This window comes from Phacochoerus africanus, chromosome 3 (assembly GCF_016906955.1).
Source record: "Phacochoerus africanus isolate WHEZ1 chromosome 3, ROS_Pafr_v1, whole genome shotgun sequence".
In the NCBI taxonomy this organism is placed as follows: Eukaryota; Metazoa; Chordata; class Mammalia; order Artiodactyla; family Suidae; genus Phacochoerus; species Phacochoerus africanus.
Window position 1 is genome coordinate 25,726,369 of NC_062546.1, and position 21,581 is coordinate 25,747,949.

Here is a 21,581-nt window from a genome sequence, read left to right on the forward strand (position 1 = left end):
ATCAAGGGGAAAGGACAAAGAGCAAAAGATGACTGAATGTGACTCACATGACAGGTAGGGAAGACTAGGGCACAAACCTCAGCCAGAAGCAGATGAGAGCTGCGAGTGACTCAGAATGGGAATGGGCTGATTTGGAGAGTCTGTTGTGCTATTCTAAGAGCATCTGGATCCTGTACCAGCCAAAGCAAATCAAACAGGAGTGCTCATGAAGTGCCTGTTTCTAAAACAAGAACGTGCTGTGTTACTGACACACACCACAGGGGAATTGAAAAGACTGCTGGCGGAGATGTTAAGAAAGCTGACATCCTTTCAGTTCCAGTCTTCACTACTACATACATATGGGTACAGCTGACCTTGGTGCCAGAAAAGCAAGTCCTGGACTGAGACACAAAAGACCTGGGTTCTGGTCTAGCTTGATTCTGAGCAGGTAACAGCATCTCTTAGTCCTCAGTTTTTTTCTTTCTCCTCCAAATAATAATTCTTTATGTGCCTACTCTATTATCATGCATTTTCAGATGATGATACTATGGTTCAGAAAGGTTAGGCTAATACTGGCAGGAATCTGAAGTTAAGGTCTGCTGTCAAAGCCAGTAGTCTTTCTACTCTGCTGCATCATCTCTTAGTGTTAATGAGGGAGTCAGGCCAAGTGGACCAAAGCATTTATGGTTCTTAGTGGCCTGAAACTATGGTTTCAAGAGCATTCTAAATACGTACTCTGGTGCCAGACAAAGCCTCAACAGTTAAGAAACTTTCTCCTATAAATGAAATCCTCAACATCAACAGTAAAAGCCGGGGTACAAACCAATTTGAGAGCCAGAAGAAACAGGATAATGAAATTTTAGGAAGCCTAAAGAGATCCTTGGAGAATACATCACCAAATTCGTTTTACGGATGGGGATATGAGGGCTGCAAAAAGAGAAATAGCTTGCTGGGAACACCAGGAAACTGAGTAATGGAGAACAAACTGGGTCCTATGCCTTACAGTCTCATTATACTCATTATATCCTCAGTCTCCAACCTTCCAGACCATTCTGATCTTCTCTTTTTCTTTTCCAAGTACTGGCTGAAAGGCAGATCATTGCCCCTGCAGCAAACTCCTACTAGATACTTTTCCTTGTAGATAAATGGCTCTTTCTTTCCTCCTGACTCTTTTCTTCCTTTGAACTATAGACCAAGTGCCTTCAGAGGCACAGAACTGGAGGAGACACATCAGCAATTACAGATCAACTTTCTACTTCATTCCCTCTTTTTGGAACTGAGGAAAACTGAGGCCCAGAGACATTTAATGCTTTCCCGAGAGCCTGTGTCACAATACTCCACATTCTACTACAATCTAACACTGAACACATGGTATCAGAATTTATTTCAACCAATCCAGGCCAGGCATTTTCCCATTATCTCCTATTTGCATCACAATAACTGTATAGGCATTACTGTTTCCATTTTGCAGATGAGGAAACTATAGCTCGGAGAGGTTAGTAGTAATATAGGAAATAAATGTCAGATCAGAAGGATTTAAATCTTTGGCTTCAAAGCTTCCTCTCTTTCCCTAGCAGCATATGGCCTAAAGTTTTCAAAAGTACATACAACAGTGGGAAAGATGCAGTTAATCTTCCTCAAGATCAATTATACTGAAGATAACTTTCATCCCTTGCCCTATGCATTTATTAGTACAGTTACTCTTGACATATTAGGCTAACTGGGGAAATAAGGAGGGGAGGGGAGGGAGATGAGAGGAAGGGACAACAGTAGAGATTCAGATAATACTAAATGACAAATGATTCAACAGAGCGATTTCTGGAGTTCCCATGGTGGCTCCGCAGGGACGAACCTGACTAGCATCCCTGAGGATAAGGGTTCAATACCTGGCCTCACTCAGTGGATTAAGGCTCCAATGGCAGTTCTAACTGCCATTCGACCCCTAGTCTGGGAACTTCCATATGCTGCAAGTGCAGCCCTAAAAAGCGAAAAAAAAAAGGCAATTTCTGTTTTGGGGTTAATGTGATCTTTTGTAGTATAGTTTTAGGTTTTTTGTTTACTGTTTTTTTTTTTCTACATCTGCCTCACTAGATCTCAAATCCCCTTTATTCCTGCCCTACTCATCTCAGGATTCTGGCACTGCAGTTGCTCATGGACATTGGTTTACTGATTTATGGTTACCCAGTTTGGGTGTTTGATTTCTTGGCTTTATTCTTACCCTCAGAACCCTAACTCTGCCACAGTCAACATCCTTAAAACTGCCCTCTAGCTGATCTGACTTATAGGACCTGTCAGTTCCTCTTCTGTCAGGCTTGCTGATCCAATGGGACAGAAAGACCTTCTTTCATTTTAATGAAAACTGAGGGAGGAGGAGGACACAGGGCCTGATGGGGCCCAGAACCTTTTGCACACTATTCCTTCCCCTCAAGTGAGCTGGGCCTTGTCGCTTTCCCTGTGACAGCAACCATCAGGAAAGCTAGCTGTTTCTGGAACCAAAGCAATAAAATGTGGGCAAAATTCCTGAGTGGAGAAGGAACAGGGACAGCTACTTTTAATATGAGCTGCTCTAATGGACTCCCTCAGATCTTCTCCATAGAAAACTCCAGGAGTCTTCTGATGATTACACTGGCAGACAGTGAAACTCCTGCCTTAACACTAAGCTACGAGTCCACTTTAGTAAGAAATTCAGCCCCTACACCTTGAAGGATGATGTACTGCAACTGCTCCTGGACTTTCTCAGACCTTGTCCCAAGTCTCTAGGACCGTAATTACTAACATAATTGTCCCTTACATATGGATGGTATCTAATGGTTTTACATAGTACTTATTTAAAATATGCCTTACACAGTAGGGTGGGTAGAAACTGATATTGTTTATAGATGAGGAAACTAAGGCCACAAAAAGTATCCAGCAAACCTAGGCATTGCTTAGAGTTCTTCAATATCTACTTCCATATTTACCTATGGGATCTGCCTTGAAGCCTTATTTCTTTCATGGAATCAAATCTCTGCTTAGAATCTCAGTCATTAAGAGGAACAGAGGTACTCTTTAAGGTCTCCAAAGTCTGTGAGATGGGTATAGCTCTTTATCAGGTAAAATATCAGAAGCCCAGGGAGCTCTGGCTCTCCATGTCACCTGACTATCTGCTATATCGTCCCCCATTTCAGGCCCACCCCACTGCCTGCCTGCCTGCCCAGTAATAACAGGGGGAAGGCAGAACTCAGGCTGCCCAGCACTATGAATCAAGTCCTTGCCCTGCTCCCTGTTGGTAATGCAAACACTGCTGACCACTTGCCTCCCCTACTGTTTCTGAGTTGGGCCCTCTCTGAAGCTCCAGATACTTCTCCAGAGATACTTTATCAGAAGCACCTGACAACTCATAGGACAGTCAAGCCTGAAGAAGTTTCATTCGGGCTACACTTAAAAAAGTAACCTAGGAGTTCCCGTGGTGGCGCAGTGGTTAACGAATCCGACTAGGAACCATGAGGTGGCGGGTTCGGTCCCTGCCCTTGCTTAGTGGGTTAATGATCCGGCGTTGCCGTGAGCTGTGGTGTAGGTTGCAGACGCGGCTCGGATCCTGCGTTGCTGTGGCTCTGGTGTGGGCCGGTGGCTACAGCTCCGATTCGACCCCTAGCCTGGGAACCTCCACATGCCACAGGAGCGGGCCTGGAAAAGGCAAAAAGACCAAAAAAAAAAAAAAGTAACCTAGAGAGTTCCCTTGTGGTGCAGCAGGTTATGAACCAGATATAGTATCCATGGGGACTTGGGTTCAATCCCTGGCCTCGCTCAGTGGGTTAAGGATCCAGCATTGCTGTGAACTATGGTGTAGGTCACAGACACAGCTTGGATCTGGTGTTGCTGTGGCTGTGGCACAGGCCGGCAGCTATAGCACCAACTCAATCCCTAGCCTGGGAACTTCCATATGCCTCAGGAGCAGCCCTTAAAAAAAATAAAAAAATAAAAAAGTAAAATTAATGGAATGGAAAAACAATGAAACCAAAACTTGGTTCTTTGAAAGGATCAACAAAATGGATAGCAAGACTGACAAAAAAAGACAGAAGATGGCCGACAAGCACATGAAAAAATGCTCAACATCACTGATTATTAGAGAAATGCAAATCAAAACTACCATGAGATAACACCTCACTTGAGTCAGAATGGCCATCATTAATAAGTCCACAAATAACAAATGCTGGAGAGGGTGTGGAGAAAAGGGAACCCTCCTACACTGTTGGTGGGAATGTAAATTGGTACAACCACTGTGGAAAACAGTATGAAGGTACCTCAGAAAACTAAATATAGAACTACCATATGACCCAGCAATACCACTCTTGGGCACATATCCACACAAAACTTTCCTTGAAAAAGATACATGCACCCATATGTTCACTGCAGCATTATTCACAGCAGCCAAGACATGGAAACAACCTAAACGTCCACCAGCAGACGAATGGATTAAGAAGATGTGGTATATACACACAATGGAATACTACTCAGCCATAAAAAAGAACAAAATAATGCCATCTGCAGCAACATGGATGGAACTAGAGACTCTCATACTATGTGAAGTAAGTCAGAAAGAGAAAGACAAATACCATATGATATCACTTATATCTGGAATCTAACATATGGCACAGATGAACCTTTCCACAGAAAAGAAACTCATGGACTTGGAGAACAGACTTGTGGTTGCCAAGGGGGAGGGGGAGGGAGTGGGATGGACTGGAATTTGGGGTTAACATATGCAAACTATTGCCTTTGGAATAGATAAGCAATGAGATACTGCTGTATAGCACTGGGAATTATATCTAGTCACTTATGATGGAGCATGATAATGTGAGAAAAAGAATGTATATATATACATGTGATTGAGTCACCTTGCTGTACAGTAGAAAATTGACAGAACACTGTAAACCAGATATGATGGAAAAAATAAAAATTATTAAAAAAAAAAAAAAAAAAGACAGGGAAGATACAAATTGCTAAAGCCAAGAATGAAAAGGGGGACATTACTACTGACTTTCCAGAGTTAAAAAGATTATAAGGAAATACTACAAACAACTTTAAGCCATGAAATTAGACAACTAACATGAAGTGAACAAATTCCTAGAAAGATACAAATTATTGAAAGTGACTAAAAAGGAAACAGAAAATCTGAGGAGACCTATAACAAATAAAAAACATTCTTGGTTAATAAAAATCTTCCAACACAGAAAAGCCTAGGCCCACATGGCTTCATTGGCGAACTCTATCAAACAGTCAAAAAAGTATCAATCCTTCACAAATTCTTCAAGAAAATAGAGGAAGAGGGAATATTCCCCAACTTAAGAGGCCAGTATCACCCTGATACCAAAACTAGACAAAGACATCACAAGAAAACTACTGACAAATACCCCTCATGAATACAAATGCAAAAATCTTCAATGAGATATTAGTAAACAACTTTGAAACCATACAAAAAGAATTATACACTATAAGCAAGTGAGCCTTACTCTAGGAATACAAGGTCGGCTTAATAACCAAAAACCAACTAATGTAGTGCCAAGTTAGTAGAATGAAAGGACAAAAACCACACAAATCCAACATCCACCCATAATAAAAGATCTCACTAAATTAGGAATAGAAAAGCACTTACTTAGCCTGATAAATGCATTCCACCAAAAAAACCCCTATAACTAACATCACTCTTAATGGTGAAAGACTGAATACTTCCTCCCCAAAATTGGGATAAAAATAAGAGCATCTGCTCTCATCAGTTCTGTGCAACATTGTACTGGACGTCCTAGCTAATACAACCATGCAGATTTTTTTTTTATTGGATGTCATATTATGTCATTCCTCCATCCAAAACTCTCCAGTGGCTTCCTATGTCACTCAGAATAAAGCCCTACATGATCTGAATTCCTGTCCACACTTGTGACTTCTTCTCCATACTCCATTTTCCCTATTACTTCATCTCTAGCTACACTGACCTCCTTTGGTTCCTCAAGTGTATTAAACATGCCCCCATTTTAGGGCCGCCAAGCTTGCTAAACTCTATGCCTAGAATGTTATTCCCCATGATATACACATAATTCACTACTTCAGTTCCTGCATATTTCTACAGATTTTATTTTCTCACAGAGGCCTTCTTCATCACACAGTCCCTACTCCCTTAGCCTGCTTTATTTTTCTTCATATATACTCATTTGTTTTTTCTCCACTAGAAGTTAAAAAACTATTTTCTTCACTGCTACATTCCAAACACTTAAAACTGTGCCTGGCACAAAGTAGACAATAGATATACACTAAATAAACGTCTTTATTTTGGCCTTGCTCATGGCATGTAGAAATTCCCAGGCCGGGGACTGAACCTATATCACAGCAATGACCCAAGCCACAGCAGTGACCACACTGGATCCTTAAGCCACCAGGGAACTCCTGCTAGGCCATCAGGGAACTCCTGAATGAATGTCTTTAAAAAGCAAGACATTCCTATACAGGAAAAGGAACAAAAGCGGATGGGTGAAGAATCACTGGCTTAAGAGGCTAAGAAGGACCAGGTTTTAGGTCACAGGGAAAGAGCCAATACCAAATAACAGAAAAAACATGGTTCTTTAGAGCCAGATTCTTCCAAGTTCTAAGCTTAGCTCTTCCAATCACTGCCTATGTGTCCCTCCCTAAGTCTTAGTAAATTTATTTATTTATTTGGGGTTTTCTGCTTTTTAGGGCTGCACTTGCAACACATAGAAACTCCCAGGCTAGGGATTGAATCAGAGCTGTAGCTGCCAACCTACACTACAGCCATAGAAACCTGGGATCCAAGCCAAGTCTGCAACCTACACCACAGCTCATGGCAACACCGGATCCCCGAGCCACTGAGAAAAGCCAGGGATCAAACCCGCATCTTCGTGGATAGCAGCTGGGTTCGCTACCACTGAGCCACGACAGGAACTCAGTAATTTATGAAATGAGAATATCAACACCTACTTCTATGGAAATGAAATTAAATCATATAGAGCATTCAATACAGCGCCTGATAATACAGTAGACACAATAAACATTCTCTGATACCTTTCACCTTTAAGAACCTAGAACTACCTTAAAAATTACCTTGCCCCATCTTACTGAAGTACGTAGATGTATATAAGGCTGTTGCTCAAAAGTATGGCCTTCATACTTGTTTTAACTTTCCTTTCTCATCATTCTTTTATCTCTCCCTTACTCCTAGTTCTCACCTCTAGCTGCTGCTAATGTATCAACTCATCCTTTCCTTTTTATATGCTGTTCTTAGTCTTATGACGATTGAGAAACTAAAGTGCCAGGCTTGCTGACCAACGCCTGTGCAAGGTCTTACGGATGACAATGTTTTGTTTCCTCCTTTTTACTTGGACTCCAGAAAATTGAGGATGTTAGATAAATAACATCTTTGTAGATCTAACTACTACATCTATATACTGTGTAGATATCACAATGTTGTAAACTTTTTTACATGGAATCGTTCATATTTTATTTTATTTTATTTATTTATTTATCTTTTAGGGCTGGACCCACGGCATATGGAAGTTCCCAGGCTAGGGGTCCAATCGGAGCCGTAGCCACTGGCCTATGCCACAGCCACAGCAATGTGGAATCCAAGCCACATCTGTGACCTACACCACAGCTTAAGGCAACGCCAGATCCTTAACCCACCGGGCAAGGCCAGAGATCAAACCCATATCCTCATGGATGCTAGTCGAGTTTGCTAACCGCTGAGCCATGATGAGAACTTCTGGAATCATTCATATTTTAAAAGAGCCAATAGTGGAACTTCTTCACAGTTTTTATAAGAACAATAAAATCCAAGCTTGATGCCCAGGCCATGGAAAGGCCAGAGGCTATAGGAACCTTAGATTAACCAAGGCAAAAAGACACGACAGCAAGAGCCTAGCGATTGAGAATAGGAGGGAAGGTTGGACAGTGTGGATTCCTGGAGCATCAGGTAGAGGGTGATACACCTCTCGGTGCAACCACACAGGCGAGTGAGAACAGAATGCCCTTTGTTACAGAGTATGAAGAGAGTAACCTATATCACTGGACAAGGGTGAGAGATGGTAGAAAAACTGGAATGACCATGACCTCTAATAAGATATGAGGCTACATAAGTACGTTTTTCACTAGCAGTTGAAGGGTGGGGGTTAGGGGTAGGCAGGCAACCTAGAGCCAAAGTAAGAATAACCATTCTCATCTGAGATGACAGTAGGTAACAGGCAACATCTTAGCGAAACTTAGTGAGTACAGACACATGCTGTGGATGGGCTCTGTGGATATGAAGACATACAGCTTTAATGTCTGTACCAGCAGTGGCCCTGGAGCCAGGCTGTGTGAGTGCATTTAAACCTGCACTCTGCAGCCCACATGCTGCAAATCATGGCTGCCAAGGCTGCCTGGCTTTGTCTCTGTGCCCTGGAAAGACTGAGCTTGTGGAAAGATTGAACTTTAGGTAGGGCCTACAGAAGAAAGGGCATAGGAGAAAGTTTACAGTGTAAATTTACAAAACAAAACTTTCCCTTTTAGCCCTGGGGAGTAAGGTGGCAAAGAGGTCAGGGATTGAGATTCCAGGGATACTTAACAATGCTTTTTTCTCACTTTCTCTCATTTCAGTCATGCTGTTTTATAATTCACAAACCTTTCTAACTTGGATTTCTCATTTGATTCTCTGTAACACCCTGCATGGTTGGTGTAAACAAAACAGACATGTGGGGGTACATGGAGGCACTCCAATTTTACAAATAGGGAAATGGCAATTACTCAAATGCAAATGTTGAGAAAGAAGATAAAAACCTAGGCTTCCCAACTGCAACTCAGCTCTCCAGGTCGCTATCTGTGCTGGTCCAAGTATTATGGGATTCCATGTGTTACATATGTCGTCTTCTCCTTCTAGTCATATTTAGCCTGGGCCTCTGCCTGCTTGAAAGTTTTTCTTATCTTTCAACCTCTTTTCGGTGACCCCCTCACTATAATTGCCATTGATCAGAAAGGACCCCCCCCCCAACTCCTGCCTGTCTTGCTGGGTCCCTCTAATAACTAGACCTCCTTCCTGAATCCCTAAGGATGTCTGTCTTCTTGAACTTTATATGAAAAATCATGATTCCAGGGAGATTAGCAGTCCAAGGAAAGTCTGCCAAGTCAGAACAATGGTATTCACAGTTAGACTGACCCAGGTTCTAATATCAGCTTTATGGATTCCCAAGTGTAAACCTTGGGCAAATTGCTTTCATTTCCTGAGCTTCAATTCCCTCATCTAATAGAGTCTATACTCACAGCCATAGAAAACATACTTATGGTTACCAAAGGGGAAAAGGGGTGGGAGGGGATAACTTAGAGGTTTGTGATTAAATTACACACACTATTACCTATAAAATAGATAACCAACAAGGACCTATAACGTAACATAGAGAACTATACTCGATATCTTGTAATAATTTATAATGGAAAAGAATCTAAAAAAGAATATATCTGAATCACTTTGCTGTAAACCTGAAATAAAACATAATAAATATTTTTAAATTTTTTCTAAATTTCCTCATCTATAAAATGGACTTCTGTCTAGAGTAAATGATCCACACCACAACTATTGGTTCTTAACATGTTGATTTCCCCTCCTGCTTTACCATCTGCAAGTCTTCTTTCTAAGCTTCTCTGGACTTCCCCCTTCATAAAGCTCTACTTTTACTATTCCATTCTCATCTCATGACCATATTCTGCAGGACTGATAAAACTTTAGGATTTTCTGAAGCTGACTCTGGGCTCGGTAAATTACCATCAAGAATGAAATCAGCAAAGTCCCTAAGGGCTATAAAGTCATGTTAAGAGAGCTTATAGGAGAATGGGGCTTAGCTGCCAGGTCCAGGATATCCCCCAGCAGAAAGCAGCTGGCAGAAGCCAGAAGGAATTGAGCCTGTTTTGCTTTATTTGTGGCAAATAATCCCAGACTGTCTCTCATGACAGCTCCAGGAAAGCAAGTCCAATTCTCCTCCCAGCACAGGAGGCTGCCTATGACATGGAGTAATTACCTGTAAGTTACCTGTTCTCAGGGTAAAAATAAGTCCCAAACTAGTTACCCTGTATCTTGGCCCAAGTTTGCACAGAGTTTCCTAGGCACCCTCACTTACCAGTACCAAGGCTGATCTCAGGCAGCAATTTCCTCTTTTGGGTTACAGGATCAGCACCAAATGCCTCTGAGAACAGAGCTCACCTATATAACAGAGAAAAAAGTTAGTTAGGGTCGTGCTCAGAATAGGGATGAACATAGGTCAATGCAGGCATTCAAAGTTCCTGCCCTTACATTTCTTTCATCCTAGTAAGATAGGTTAATAATTAAATATATAATTACAGGTTGTGCTAGGTACTCTAAAAAAAAATAAAGCAGAGTAAGGGAAAAACTAATGACAAGGAGTGAGAATGAGGTCTTTTTTAGATAAAATGGCCAAGGAAGAGTTCTCCAAGGGGTGAATACTGGACAGAGACCTGAATGAAATAAAGAGGGTAATATCTGCAAAGATTGGAGGGAAGAGTGTTTCAGAGAGGGGAAATATAAAGTGCAAAAACCCTGAGGCAAAAATAGGCCAGAATAAGCTTGTTATGCTCAGATACAAGAAAGTCAACATAGCTAGAATGTAGTGATGGGAAGAATGAGGCTTAGATAACTTGGAATCCAGCTCCAGGCTTAGATAACTTGGAATCCAGCTGAGACAAACTTTCAAGCACTCTGAGATTGGTTTCAGGTTTCTCAGCCCATCCTCTCCTCTAATGGGTAAGGACAGCTGAAGAACACTGAAACTCTTATATAGCACCTGGAACACAGGGCAGAGGTGACGAAGGTAATGAGAATAGCACACATGCCAGGCACCTTTACTTGTATTAACTCTAATCTTTACACCTCTTGTAAAGTTGGTGTGCATTACAGTCCCCATTGTACTAATGGAGAAACTGAGAAACCAAGAAATGAAGTAAATTTGCCCCAAGTCACACAGCTAATAGATGGTAGACATGGGACTCTAACCATAAAGTCCGAGCCCCAGGGTTTGCCCTCTTAACCACACACCTACCACTTCTCAAAAACAGAAGAAAAAAGACAGGAACACATTTTCTAGTCCTAGCTGACATGGCTCAGAGCCCCCATTTATATCTAAGCCTGAGATCCTCTCCCAAAAGTCCAGGCTTTTTACTGAACATCAGTTGAATGACTCCTGGGTCCTTTAGCCAAGTGGTTCCAGAGAATACCATGAGCACAATGCTATGATGAGAACCACAACAATAGCCATTTAATAGCCACTAATATTTAATGTACACTTGGAAATAGACTAGGTACTGGGCTAAGCACCTTGCACGTACTATTTTATTTCAGAGAAGGAACGACAGTTGTTCTAAGACATGGTTAGTGGAATGGGGTTTGGGGGTGGGGAGCCTCCAGGCCTGGAACAAAGCAGCAAATTCAAGGAAGTAAAGGATGGCTATAGGGCAGGGTCAAAGCACAAAGGCTGAGATACTAAGGGATGACTGGTAAGGGGAACACACTATCAGCACCTCTCATTAACATGTTAACAAACTGAACTCATCTTCCATCTCCCAGGCTCTGTGGTTCAGCAAATGGCATAACAATTCTCCCAAGTACATGTTTAGACTCCGAATAATCATACTCTCCATCCCTTCTTCCCTCATTCCCCATTTCCACAATTGTCAAGTCCTTGTAGGAGGTTTTTTTGTTTGGTTGGTTGGTTGGGCTTTTTTGGTTTTGGTGCTCTAAGAGTTCTACATCCAAATCATCTTTATTTCCTACTGTGTCAACTTCTTGGTTCAGGATCTAATTATCTCCTGCCTGCACTGCTGGAATATTTCTTAGAATTTATTGACATTACAAGGACAGGCTGTTACACAGTAGCCTCTTTCCAGGTCTCTTTTTCACCAGTCTCCACAACCCCTCCTGCCCCATCCAACCCATTGGTCCCACACTGCCACACTGTTTCTAATGCCACTTCTCTGCTCAAAAAAATGTCATGACTCCCAATCACCTCAGCCTTCCTCTATAGATTCCCATACCAGGGTCTGGTCATCATTTACCTTAACCTCTACTGTGAGCTTTCTAGCGCCAAACTTTTTTGTCCATGTTGTTGTCTCACTAGAAAGCCTCTCTTCATTTCAAATCCTTCTTAATCTTCAAGGCCTAACAATTCAATGAAGTTACCCTGAATCGTTTCTTACTTCTCTGTCATATTCACGAAATACATCTCTGTGACTACATCTAGCTCTGACCTCGCCGTCCACTAAGGCCTCAGAACGACAGCTGCCCTGTTCTTCCTTGTAAAGATTACTACTGCTTCCAGAGAATGAAGACAGTCACCAAAGATTTCTGTTCAAATTCCTGCTACTCTTATCTTTCTCTGCATCAAGAGACCTGAGTTCTGAGTCTCAAATTCCTTAATTACAAAGGGGGATACAATTCCCATCCTGTCTATAGGGATTTTGTAAGAACCAATGTGGTAACAGGAGAGGAAAGAGGAAGAGTTAAGATGGGAAGACTCTCGGAGTTCCTGTCATGGCTCAGCAAAAACAAATCTGACTAGCACCCACAAGACCATAAATTCAATCCCTGGCCTCACTCAGTGGGTTAATGATCCGGCGTTGCCATGAGCTGTGGTGTCAGTCAGCAGCTACAGCTCCAATTGGACCCCTAGCCTGGGAACTTCCATATGTCACGGGTGCAGCCCTAAAAAGACAAAAAAAAGATGGGAAGACTCCCAGCCAAATCTTTAACAGCTCTTTTTTGTCAGCTGCAAAACCCCAAGTCATCTATCAAATCAATTGAAAATAATCCCTGGGCCTGGTTAGCCATGGTCACATCATCTTCTATAACCAAGGGTTATAGAAGATGTGGGAATAAGTGAGAATAATCTTTATCCTTAGGCTCCTTACAGTCCAGAGTAGAACTGTGTCAACTTCCTACAAAGTACTAAGAATATTAGTTAGGAAGACTATGCAAACAGTATGGAGATTCCTTAAAAAACTAAAAATAGAGTTACCTGATGATCCAGCAATCCCCCTCTTGGGCATATACCAAGAAAAGACAAAAACTCTAATTCAAAAAGATACATGCAATTGAATGTTCCTAGCAGTACTACTTAAAACAGCCAAGATGTGGAAGCAACTTAAATAAATGTCCATGTCCATTTACAGATAATAGATAAAGAAGATACAGTATATAAGTACAATGGAATATTACCCAGCCATAAAAAAAAAATGAAATAATGAAATAATGCCATTTGTAGCAACACAGATGGAACCAAAAATTATCATACTAAATGAAGTAAGTCAGAGAAAGACAAATAACAAATGTCAGTTATATGTGGATTCTTAAAAAAAAAAAGATACAGATGGACTTATTTACAAAACAGAAAGAGATTCACAGATATATAAAACAAACTATGGTTACCAAAGGAGAAAGGGGGTGGGGGAGGGATAAATAAGGAGTTTGTGGTTAACAGATATACACTACTATAAAATAGGTAAACAGGAGTTCCCGTCGTGGCGCAGTGGTTAACGAATCCGACTAGGAACCATGAGGTTGCGGGTTCGGTCCCTGCCCTTGCTCAGTGGGTTAAGGATCCGGCGTTGCTGTGAGCTGTGGTGTAGGTTGCAGACGCGGCAAGGATCCCGCGTTGCTGTGGCTCTGGCGTAGGCCAGTGGCTACAGCTCCGACTCGACCCCTAGCCTGGGAACCTCCATATGCCGCAGGAGCGGCCCAAAGAAATAGCAAAAAGACAAAAAAATAAATAAATAAAAAATAAAATAAAATGGGTAAACAACAAGATCCTACGGTAGGGGACTATACTCAATATCCTGTAATAAACCATAACGGAAAATAATATGAAAAAATATATATATAAATCAACTATGCTTCCAAGGTTTTTTTTGGCCATGCCCACGCATGCAGAAGTTCCTGGGCCAGGGATCAAATCCACGCCACAGCAGTGACAACACCAGATCCTTAACCTCTAGGCCACCAGGGAACTCAACTACACTTCAATTTAAAAAAAAAAAAAAAGAGTATTGTGCAGGACCTAACAGTTCAAAGACTGCTTTGTCTTGTAAAAGTGGAAAAAGAAATCAGTCTGACTAGTGGCCTCAGGAGCTTCCTAAGAACAACTTAAGCCAGACCTTGATACAGGGTGACAGAAAGACATGGGCTACTAGCACCAAGCACTGGGCTACGTGTTATGCTGCTAACCCTTGCAATACCCTGCGAAGCAAATGATGGCATGCCCATTTTATAGCCAAGGTAACTGAAGAAGGGCAAGGTATGATGGGCATATCCTTCAACATCAAACAGCTAGTAAGTAGCAAGAAACAGGATTAGAACCTAGGTCTCCTTTACTTTATTCCAAAGCCTGTCTATGTGCTTGCTTAATTCATGGTCTGCCTTACTATGCAGCAACTTGAAAGGAGGACCAGATAAATTCTAACATTCTTTCTACCTCAAAATCCAAGGATTTGAATCAGGGGAGGTGGGGAGGAGGGGAGAAGAGGAGGTTTACTCCTACTGCGGCTTTCCCATAAGACTATGACCTCAATGGCAGGCTTGGGGTCTTATTAACTGGAATAGCCCAAGTACCTGACAAAGTCTGGCAGGTAGGAGATACTAAGTATTTGGGGGAACCTATGTGTGAATAAAACACCCGCCCCATCAACCTTTGTTCTAAGGTCTAGAAATAAGGGCCAAAATCTCAAGCTCCATGACTGACTCCTGGCTCCAACATCTATAATGTCAAATATCTACTAAATCCTTTTCCTATTCTTGTTTTCAGGAGTTAGACGAGAGGTGAAAAGGCTAAAGGAAGCTGGGTGGTTAACAGAAAAAAGAGGAAGAATAAAGGGGTAAAAGAGGAGAATGTGGAATTCCTGTTGTGGTGAAGCAGAAATGAATCCGACTAGGAACCATGAGGTTGCGGGTTCAATCCCTGGCCTTGCTCAGTGGGTTAAGGATCCGGTGTTTCCATAAGCTGCAGTGTAGTTCACAGACATGGCTCAGATCCTGCGTTGCTGTGGCTCTGGTATAGACCAGCAGTTACAGCTTCAATTAGACTCCTAGCCTGGGAACCTCCATATGCCGCAGGTGCCGCCCTAAAAAGACCAAAAAAAAAAAAGAGAGAGAATGTAAGGAAGGATACAAAAAGGAAGGGGATGCCTGGGTAGGATTAAAGTGTCTGAGGCCTAGACTTTGGGAAAGGTTTCTTTTTCCTTCTGGTTCCACAAGCAAAGTTATTTTTGTCTTTTTTTAAAAAGCAGTATTAGGGAGTTCCCGGTGTGGCACAGTGGTTAATGAATCCGACTAGGAACCATGAGGTTGTGGGTTCACTCCCTGGCCTTGCTCAGTGGGTTAAGGATCCGGCGTTGCCGTGAACTGTGGTGTAGGTTGCAGACTCCGCTCAGATCCCGAGTTGCTGTGGCTCTGGCATAGGCCGGTGGCTACAGCTCCGATTAGACCCCTAACCTAGGAACCTCCATATGCCACAGGAGCGGCCCAAGAAATGGCAAAAAGACAAAAAAAAAAGCAGTATTAGGAATTCTTCTTTATAAATTTTAAATGGAGGGAACTTTCTTATCCAAATTTCAGACTAAATCTGTAAGCAGAAGGTAAACTGAAGCTCCTCAGGACTCAAATCCTCAGTTCTCACCGCTGTCCTGCCCCAGCCCAAGCCTTGCTCACCTGGTTTAGGCTGAGGCTTGCAGAGATCAGGAGACAAGCAGGTTCTTCCTCTATTCCTCTGCTCCTTCTGTAAGGGTTACTCTAGGCTAATAAGCCCTAGGAGTCTAAGCTTCCTTATGGGTAAGGGGAAACTGACATCTTCTGGACCTATCCCCACAGCTTCACGTCATGAAAGTTTTGTCAAACCCTAAGGTTTCTCCCTTTCTGCTGAGTTCCTCAAATGTGTTAAAAGTACTGGGATGAAAATGAGATGGAGGCGGCAAGATCCCTTCAGAATTCTCTAGATCCAGGGCCCTTAATATAGCTCAACACTCTTTAGGTCTGATCTACATATAACATATACTTATCTCTCTTTCTTACTAAATTAGTCTGGAGAGCACTGAGCTGAGAGAAAACCTAAAGGCTTGTTCTGCTCTACCTCTAATACACTGTGTGACTATGTCGAGTCATTTCACCTTCCTGGACTTTACTTTCCATATCTGTAAAATGAGGGTGACAGTACCCACTCTTCTGAAGGATTTTCTGATGGATCAGATAAGACTGTCAAGAGCAGCTTAATTGTTTAAATCTATTTAGTTTAATATGAATGATAAAGAAGGAATGAGGGGATAGTTTCTCTTTTTTTTGTCTTTTTGCTATTTCTTGGGCCACTCCTGCGGCATATGGAGGTTCCCAGGCTAGGGGTCAAATCGGAGCTGTTGCTGCTGATCTACGCCAGAGCCACAGCAACGCAGGATCCGAGCCACGTCTGCAGCCTACACCACAGCTCACGGCAATGCCGGATCATTAACCCACTGAGCAAGGGCAGGGACCGAACCCGCAACCTCATGGTTCCTAGTTGGATTCGTTAACCACTACGCCACGACGGGAACTCCGAGGGGATAGTTTCTTTAAAAAAAAATGAAATATGAAAAGAGGGCTATACCACCTTTCAGTTGAAGGGATCTGCTCTGAATGAAAGGCTGTAGCTCCATCAAAAGATAGTCAGGCACTAACCGATACTGAAAAACCTAAAGAACTACATGCGTGCAAATACCAACGGGCCAAGATAAGAACCTCTAGAGGTCACATATTGCTCAAGGAAAGTAATAAAAATGGAGTAACGACCAATTTAGTGGTGAAGAGTTCAGGTTCTAGGATCAGACATACCTGGGATTGAATCCCAGCTCTGTTTCTTATTAGCTTTGTGACCACAAATAATGTATTTATCTTCTATGCCTCAGTTTCCTACATTTGTTTGAAAAGGTTCCCGCTTCATAAATGTGTTACTGAGGGAAATAAATGAAACAGCATGGGAAAGCCCTTACCTCAGAGCCTGGCACAAGTTACTCACTGATAGGTACTGTTTTTCCATTTAAGTACCACAAAAGAATGAATCAAGCAAAAAAAAAGGCCTAGGAGAAAGGAAAGAAATACACATTTGCTATTATCATGCCCTAAACCCAAAGCCTTAATTATTCTCATTATTCATAATAACCTTTTGAAATCCACAGAATTATCCCCATCTTAGAGGAGGAAACTGAGCCTCAGAAAAGTAATCTGTCTAAAACCACACAGTTGAGGAGTTTCTGTTACGGCTCAGCACATTATGAACTGGACTAGTTTCCAGGAGAATGCAGGTTCCATCTCTGGCCTTGCTCAGTGGGTTAAGGATCTGGTATTGTGGTGAGCTGTGGTGTAGAGGTTGCAGATGCAGCTCAGATCTGGCGTGGCTGTGGCTGTGGTGAAGGCCGGCAGCTGTAGCTCCAATTCGATCCCTAGCCCAGGAACTCCTATATGCCACAGGTGTGGCCCTCAAAAAATAAATAAATAAGTAAATAAAATAATTAAAAACATACAGCTGGGAAACAGATCTTACTTCAATAGATCTGACTCCAAAACCATGTTTTTTCTACCATATATATATATCTTGCACTTTCTCATGCTCAAAAATAAGGGGCATCCCCCACCCCACGCATATCAAGTAGACTCCAATAATAAAGTTTTAGGGAATGGCAAATTCTCCCATTTTGTACCTAATGCAGCAACTGTCAGCTTTGCATGCCTAAGGGAAAGATGGGCAGGCATGGGTGGAAGGCAAGTGCATCATCAAGTTCCAGAGTTGCCAACTTGAGTTACCAGGCCTTCCCAAGAGGCTCTCAGATTTGTTGCAATAAAGAGGAGACAGAGACTTCCCGTGTGGCTCACAACATAACTACTTGGTGTTGCTTCTACAGTGGCTGTGGCTCGATCCCTAGCCTGGGAACTTCCATATGCCGCGGGTGCGGCCACTTGTTTAAAGAGGAGACAGGAGCCTTTGCCAAACTGGATACCATACCCTAAAGGACAAAATGTGCTAAGATTGTAACAAACAGGCAAAAAGCCATGAGATGTGCCTGGGGTGAACTCAAATACCTAATCAAAACACCTTAGACTGGGAGGGAATTCCATGCTATGAACACCTTTGTAAGGGTCAGCATGTATTGTGTACCAAGTGTGCAAACTGTCCCTATTCCTGGGAAGCACTTTATTATAGCCCAGAAGACTGAAGTTAGTCTGAAAAGAACTAACATGAGGCCCTTTCCTTGGGCCATGCTATTGTTTTGAAGTATTCCATTAAAAAAAAAAAAGAAATTGAGAACAGGTTCTTACAGGAGTATATGGAAATAAGGAATCTTATTGGTGAGTAGGGGAAGGAAGCCAGGAAGTGAATTAAGAGAAAATTTTGGGAAGAATTGGGGCCTGGACACCAAAGACTTTTGGGTAGGATGGGGAACCAAGCAAAAGACCTAGGATAAGAGAAGGGCATGCTTCAGAGGGCTACAGAGATTCAACGTAAGAAATCATCTCTGGGGAGTTCCCATCGTGGCGCAGTGGTTAACGAATCCGACTAGGAACCATGAGGTTGCAGGTTCGGTCCCTGCCCTTGCTCAGTGGGTTAATGATCCGGCATTGCCGTGAGCTGTGGTGTAGGCTGCAGACGCGGCTCGGATCCTGAGTTGCTGTGGCTCTGGCGTAGACCGGCAGCAACAGCTCTGATTCGACCCCTAGCCTGGGAACCTCCATATGCCACGGGAGCAGCCCAAGAAATAGCAAAAAGACCAAAAAAAAAAAAAAAGACATCATCTCCTACATTTTTATTTACATTTGTAAAAAAAAAATTTTTTTTTTTTTTTTTGGCTTTTTAGGGTTGCACCTGTGGCATATGGAAATTCCCAGGCTAGGGACCGAATTGGAGCTACAGCTGCTGGCCTACCCCGCAGCCACAGAAACTCAGGATCCAAGCTGTGTCTGTGACCTACACCACAGCTCACAGCAACACGGGATCCCCAACCCACTGAGATAGGCCAGGGATCGAACCTGCATGCTTGTGGCTACTAGTCAGATTCATTTCCACTGCACCACAACAAGAACTTCCTATAAAACAAATTTTTAAGAAAATAGTATGTCCCTATAGAACCCATAGTGTTTACAGTAGAGCAATCTCCAGGGCATGCATGAACACTGATTGAAAAAGTTGTGTCTGAAGTGATATCTTCCTTGGAACAGGGGAAGGAAAACGGAAGCTGGGTTTTCTAGGCCTCTGTGGTGGCAACCAAGGCAGGAATGAGCAGCTACAAGACATAATCATAGCATAACAATCGAGCAGGGCTCACCTGCAGATAGCTTCAGACCTATTTCTGCTACAGTCAGCACTTGAGGGTGCCCAACTGCCTGCAACCAGCAGGGAGTACAAGACTGGCCACAGAGCAAATAGTCCTTGTCCCAGAAGTCATGCTTGCCAATCTATTAGTTCTGTTCCAGCTTGCCCCCTAACCTTTTAGCCTCAAAACTCTAACTGCCTCAATCTTTGTGAGGCCTGCTTTTCCCAGGCTGGACCGAACTCCATGGTCTTGCTACCAGACTCCTCCCACTCACAAGAATACCTGACCTTGACTCTTATGACTGGCTCTACTGTGTGGCTGCCTATGCCCTGACACAATAAACCAACTGGCTGGGTTGCCATGGGGCTTAAAAAGATGACCTCAAAACATAATAAAAATGCAGCCAAGTCACAAAATGGCTCGGTAAAACTGTCTTTTACTCCCCAATGAAGACAGGTGTCAGGATTCCCAGCATATCACAAAAAGAGGCCTTGGAGGGCAGCTGACATAACAGGTGACATTAGGGCTCTTGAACCCAATCCAAGTCCATGTATGAGAACATCATACATGCCGTAAATAGATGAAACTCAATCCAGGCAGTATCTAGGCTGCTAGGAGGAATATCCAGAGAAAACAACAGACATCCAAGACAATCATTCTTGCCTCTGCATTTTCTGGGCAGCTAACGGCATTTCTCCTTCCTTAGCTGAAGCTGTCTCCAGTTTCCCCCTCCTTCTTCCCCGTGGAACCAATCCCGCAGGAATCATCAAGGGAGACACAAGTAATTACTGTTTTCTTTTCTCCATGCTAATGAGACAGTTGGATAGTTTCCCCTCCCCCTCCTGAGTTGGAAGCAAGAATCTAAGGCTTTATAATCTGTAACCAACACACCAAAGCTGGAGCCAGGCAGTGCTCTGAACCGAAGTGCGTAAAAGATGGCTTTTTATCCCTAATGAGACCAGAGCTGGAAGAGGCCCCACCATTTTACAGAAGAGGTGTTAAGACCAGAGTGAGGAGAGGATCTGTCCAAAGTCACAGAAGGAAGGCAATGGCAGGGCCAGAATCAAGTCCCCTTACTCCCAACCAGGGTACTTCCCACATCATCCAGACTTCCTATAGTACAGAACTTTGGAGGTGTCCTCAGTGTGGAACCTGGAACTGCTACTTTCAAGTTCATATACAAGTTTTTGAATGGGTATTTAAAACGCAGTGACAATGCTCTACATAAGTGGATTCAGCCCCAGAACCTCTCAGGTTCAGGACGCCCAGAACCTGAGAGATGCTAATTTCACCTAAAGTTAAAATCACAAGTAGATGGTCAGGTGAAAAAAGAATCGGAATTTTAGTTGGGATTCAGTTCAGTTACGTGAAGATACCAAGGGTGGAGTTCAGAACTAGTCTTAAGAAGGAACTTTCAGGTCTGGTGGACAAAGAACACTAGGACCTCAATCTGCTAGTCCAGTCTTCATAGTTCATAGATGAAGAAATCAAATCCAGCACTATCAAGTGCTTCACAGGGAAAGACCCAAGATGGAGCAGCAAACTGGATGCTATAGCCCAGAGCCAGTCATGACCTGCCTGCCTAGCCATGGTCAGCGAGGAAGGAAGACAGAACCTCTGGGAAAAGAAGCCAGCATATGCAAAGACTATACTGATAAGAAAATGATTCAAGATTTTGTTTTGGGGGGGTTGTTGTTTTTTGTTTGTTTGTTTTGCTTTTTAGGCCCGCACCTGTGGCATATGGAGGTTCCCAGGCTCGGGGTCTAATCAGAGCCACAGCTGCCAGCCTACACCACAGCAACACTGGATCTTTAACCCGCTAAGCGAGACCAGGGATCAAACCCGCAGCCTCATGGTTCCTAGTTGGATTCGTTTCCGATGTGCCACGACGGGAACTCCTTGTTTGTTTTTTTTCGCCGCCCCATGGCATATGGGGTTCCCAGGCCAGGGATCAGACCCAAGCCACAGTTCCAACCTACACCGCAGCTATGGCAATATTGGATCCCTTAACCCACTGTGCCAGGCAAGGGATTGAACGTGCATCCTGGCGCTACAGAGATGACGCCAATCCCCTTGTGCCACAGCCACAACTCCCATTCAAGTTTTTAATCGGGAATAATTGTAAAATATAACAAATATTTTTCATATAAAAATTTTTTATTTGTTTAACCTGAAGAGTGGCTCCTGTCAGTCTCTAAAATCTCTTCCTTTCCCTCTCACTGTCTATCCTAGCTCTATCACTTCAGGTTGGATTT

The 21,581-nt window shown here is 42.9% G+C and overlaps 1 protein-coding gene across 7 annotated transcripts in view; it reads right to left on the reverse strand.

The window, feature by feature from the left end:
- The window catches only part of RALY (RALY heterogeneous nuclear ribonucleoprotein), a 92,701-nt gene that overhangs the window by 43,894 nt on the left and 27,226 nt on the right, over positions 1-21,581 (reverse strand). For all 7 annotated transcript variants that reach the window (XM_047771288.1, XM_047771281.1, XM_047771283.1 and 4 more), the window contains one exon: positions 10,113-10,195. The gene's annotated coding sequence lies outside the window, so the exon portion shown is untranslated. The remainder of the gene's footprint in view (positions 1-10,112; positions 10,196-21,581) is intronic.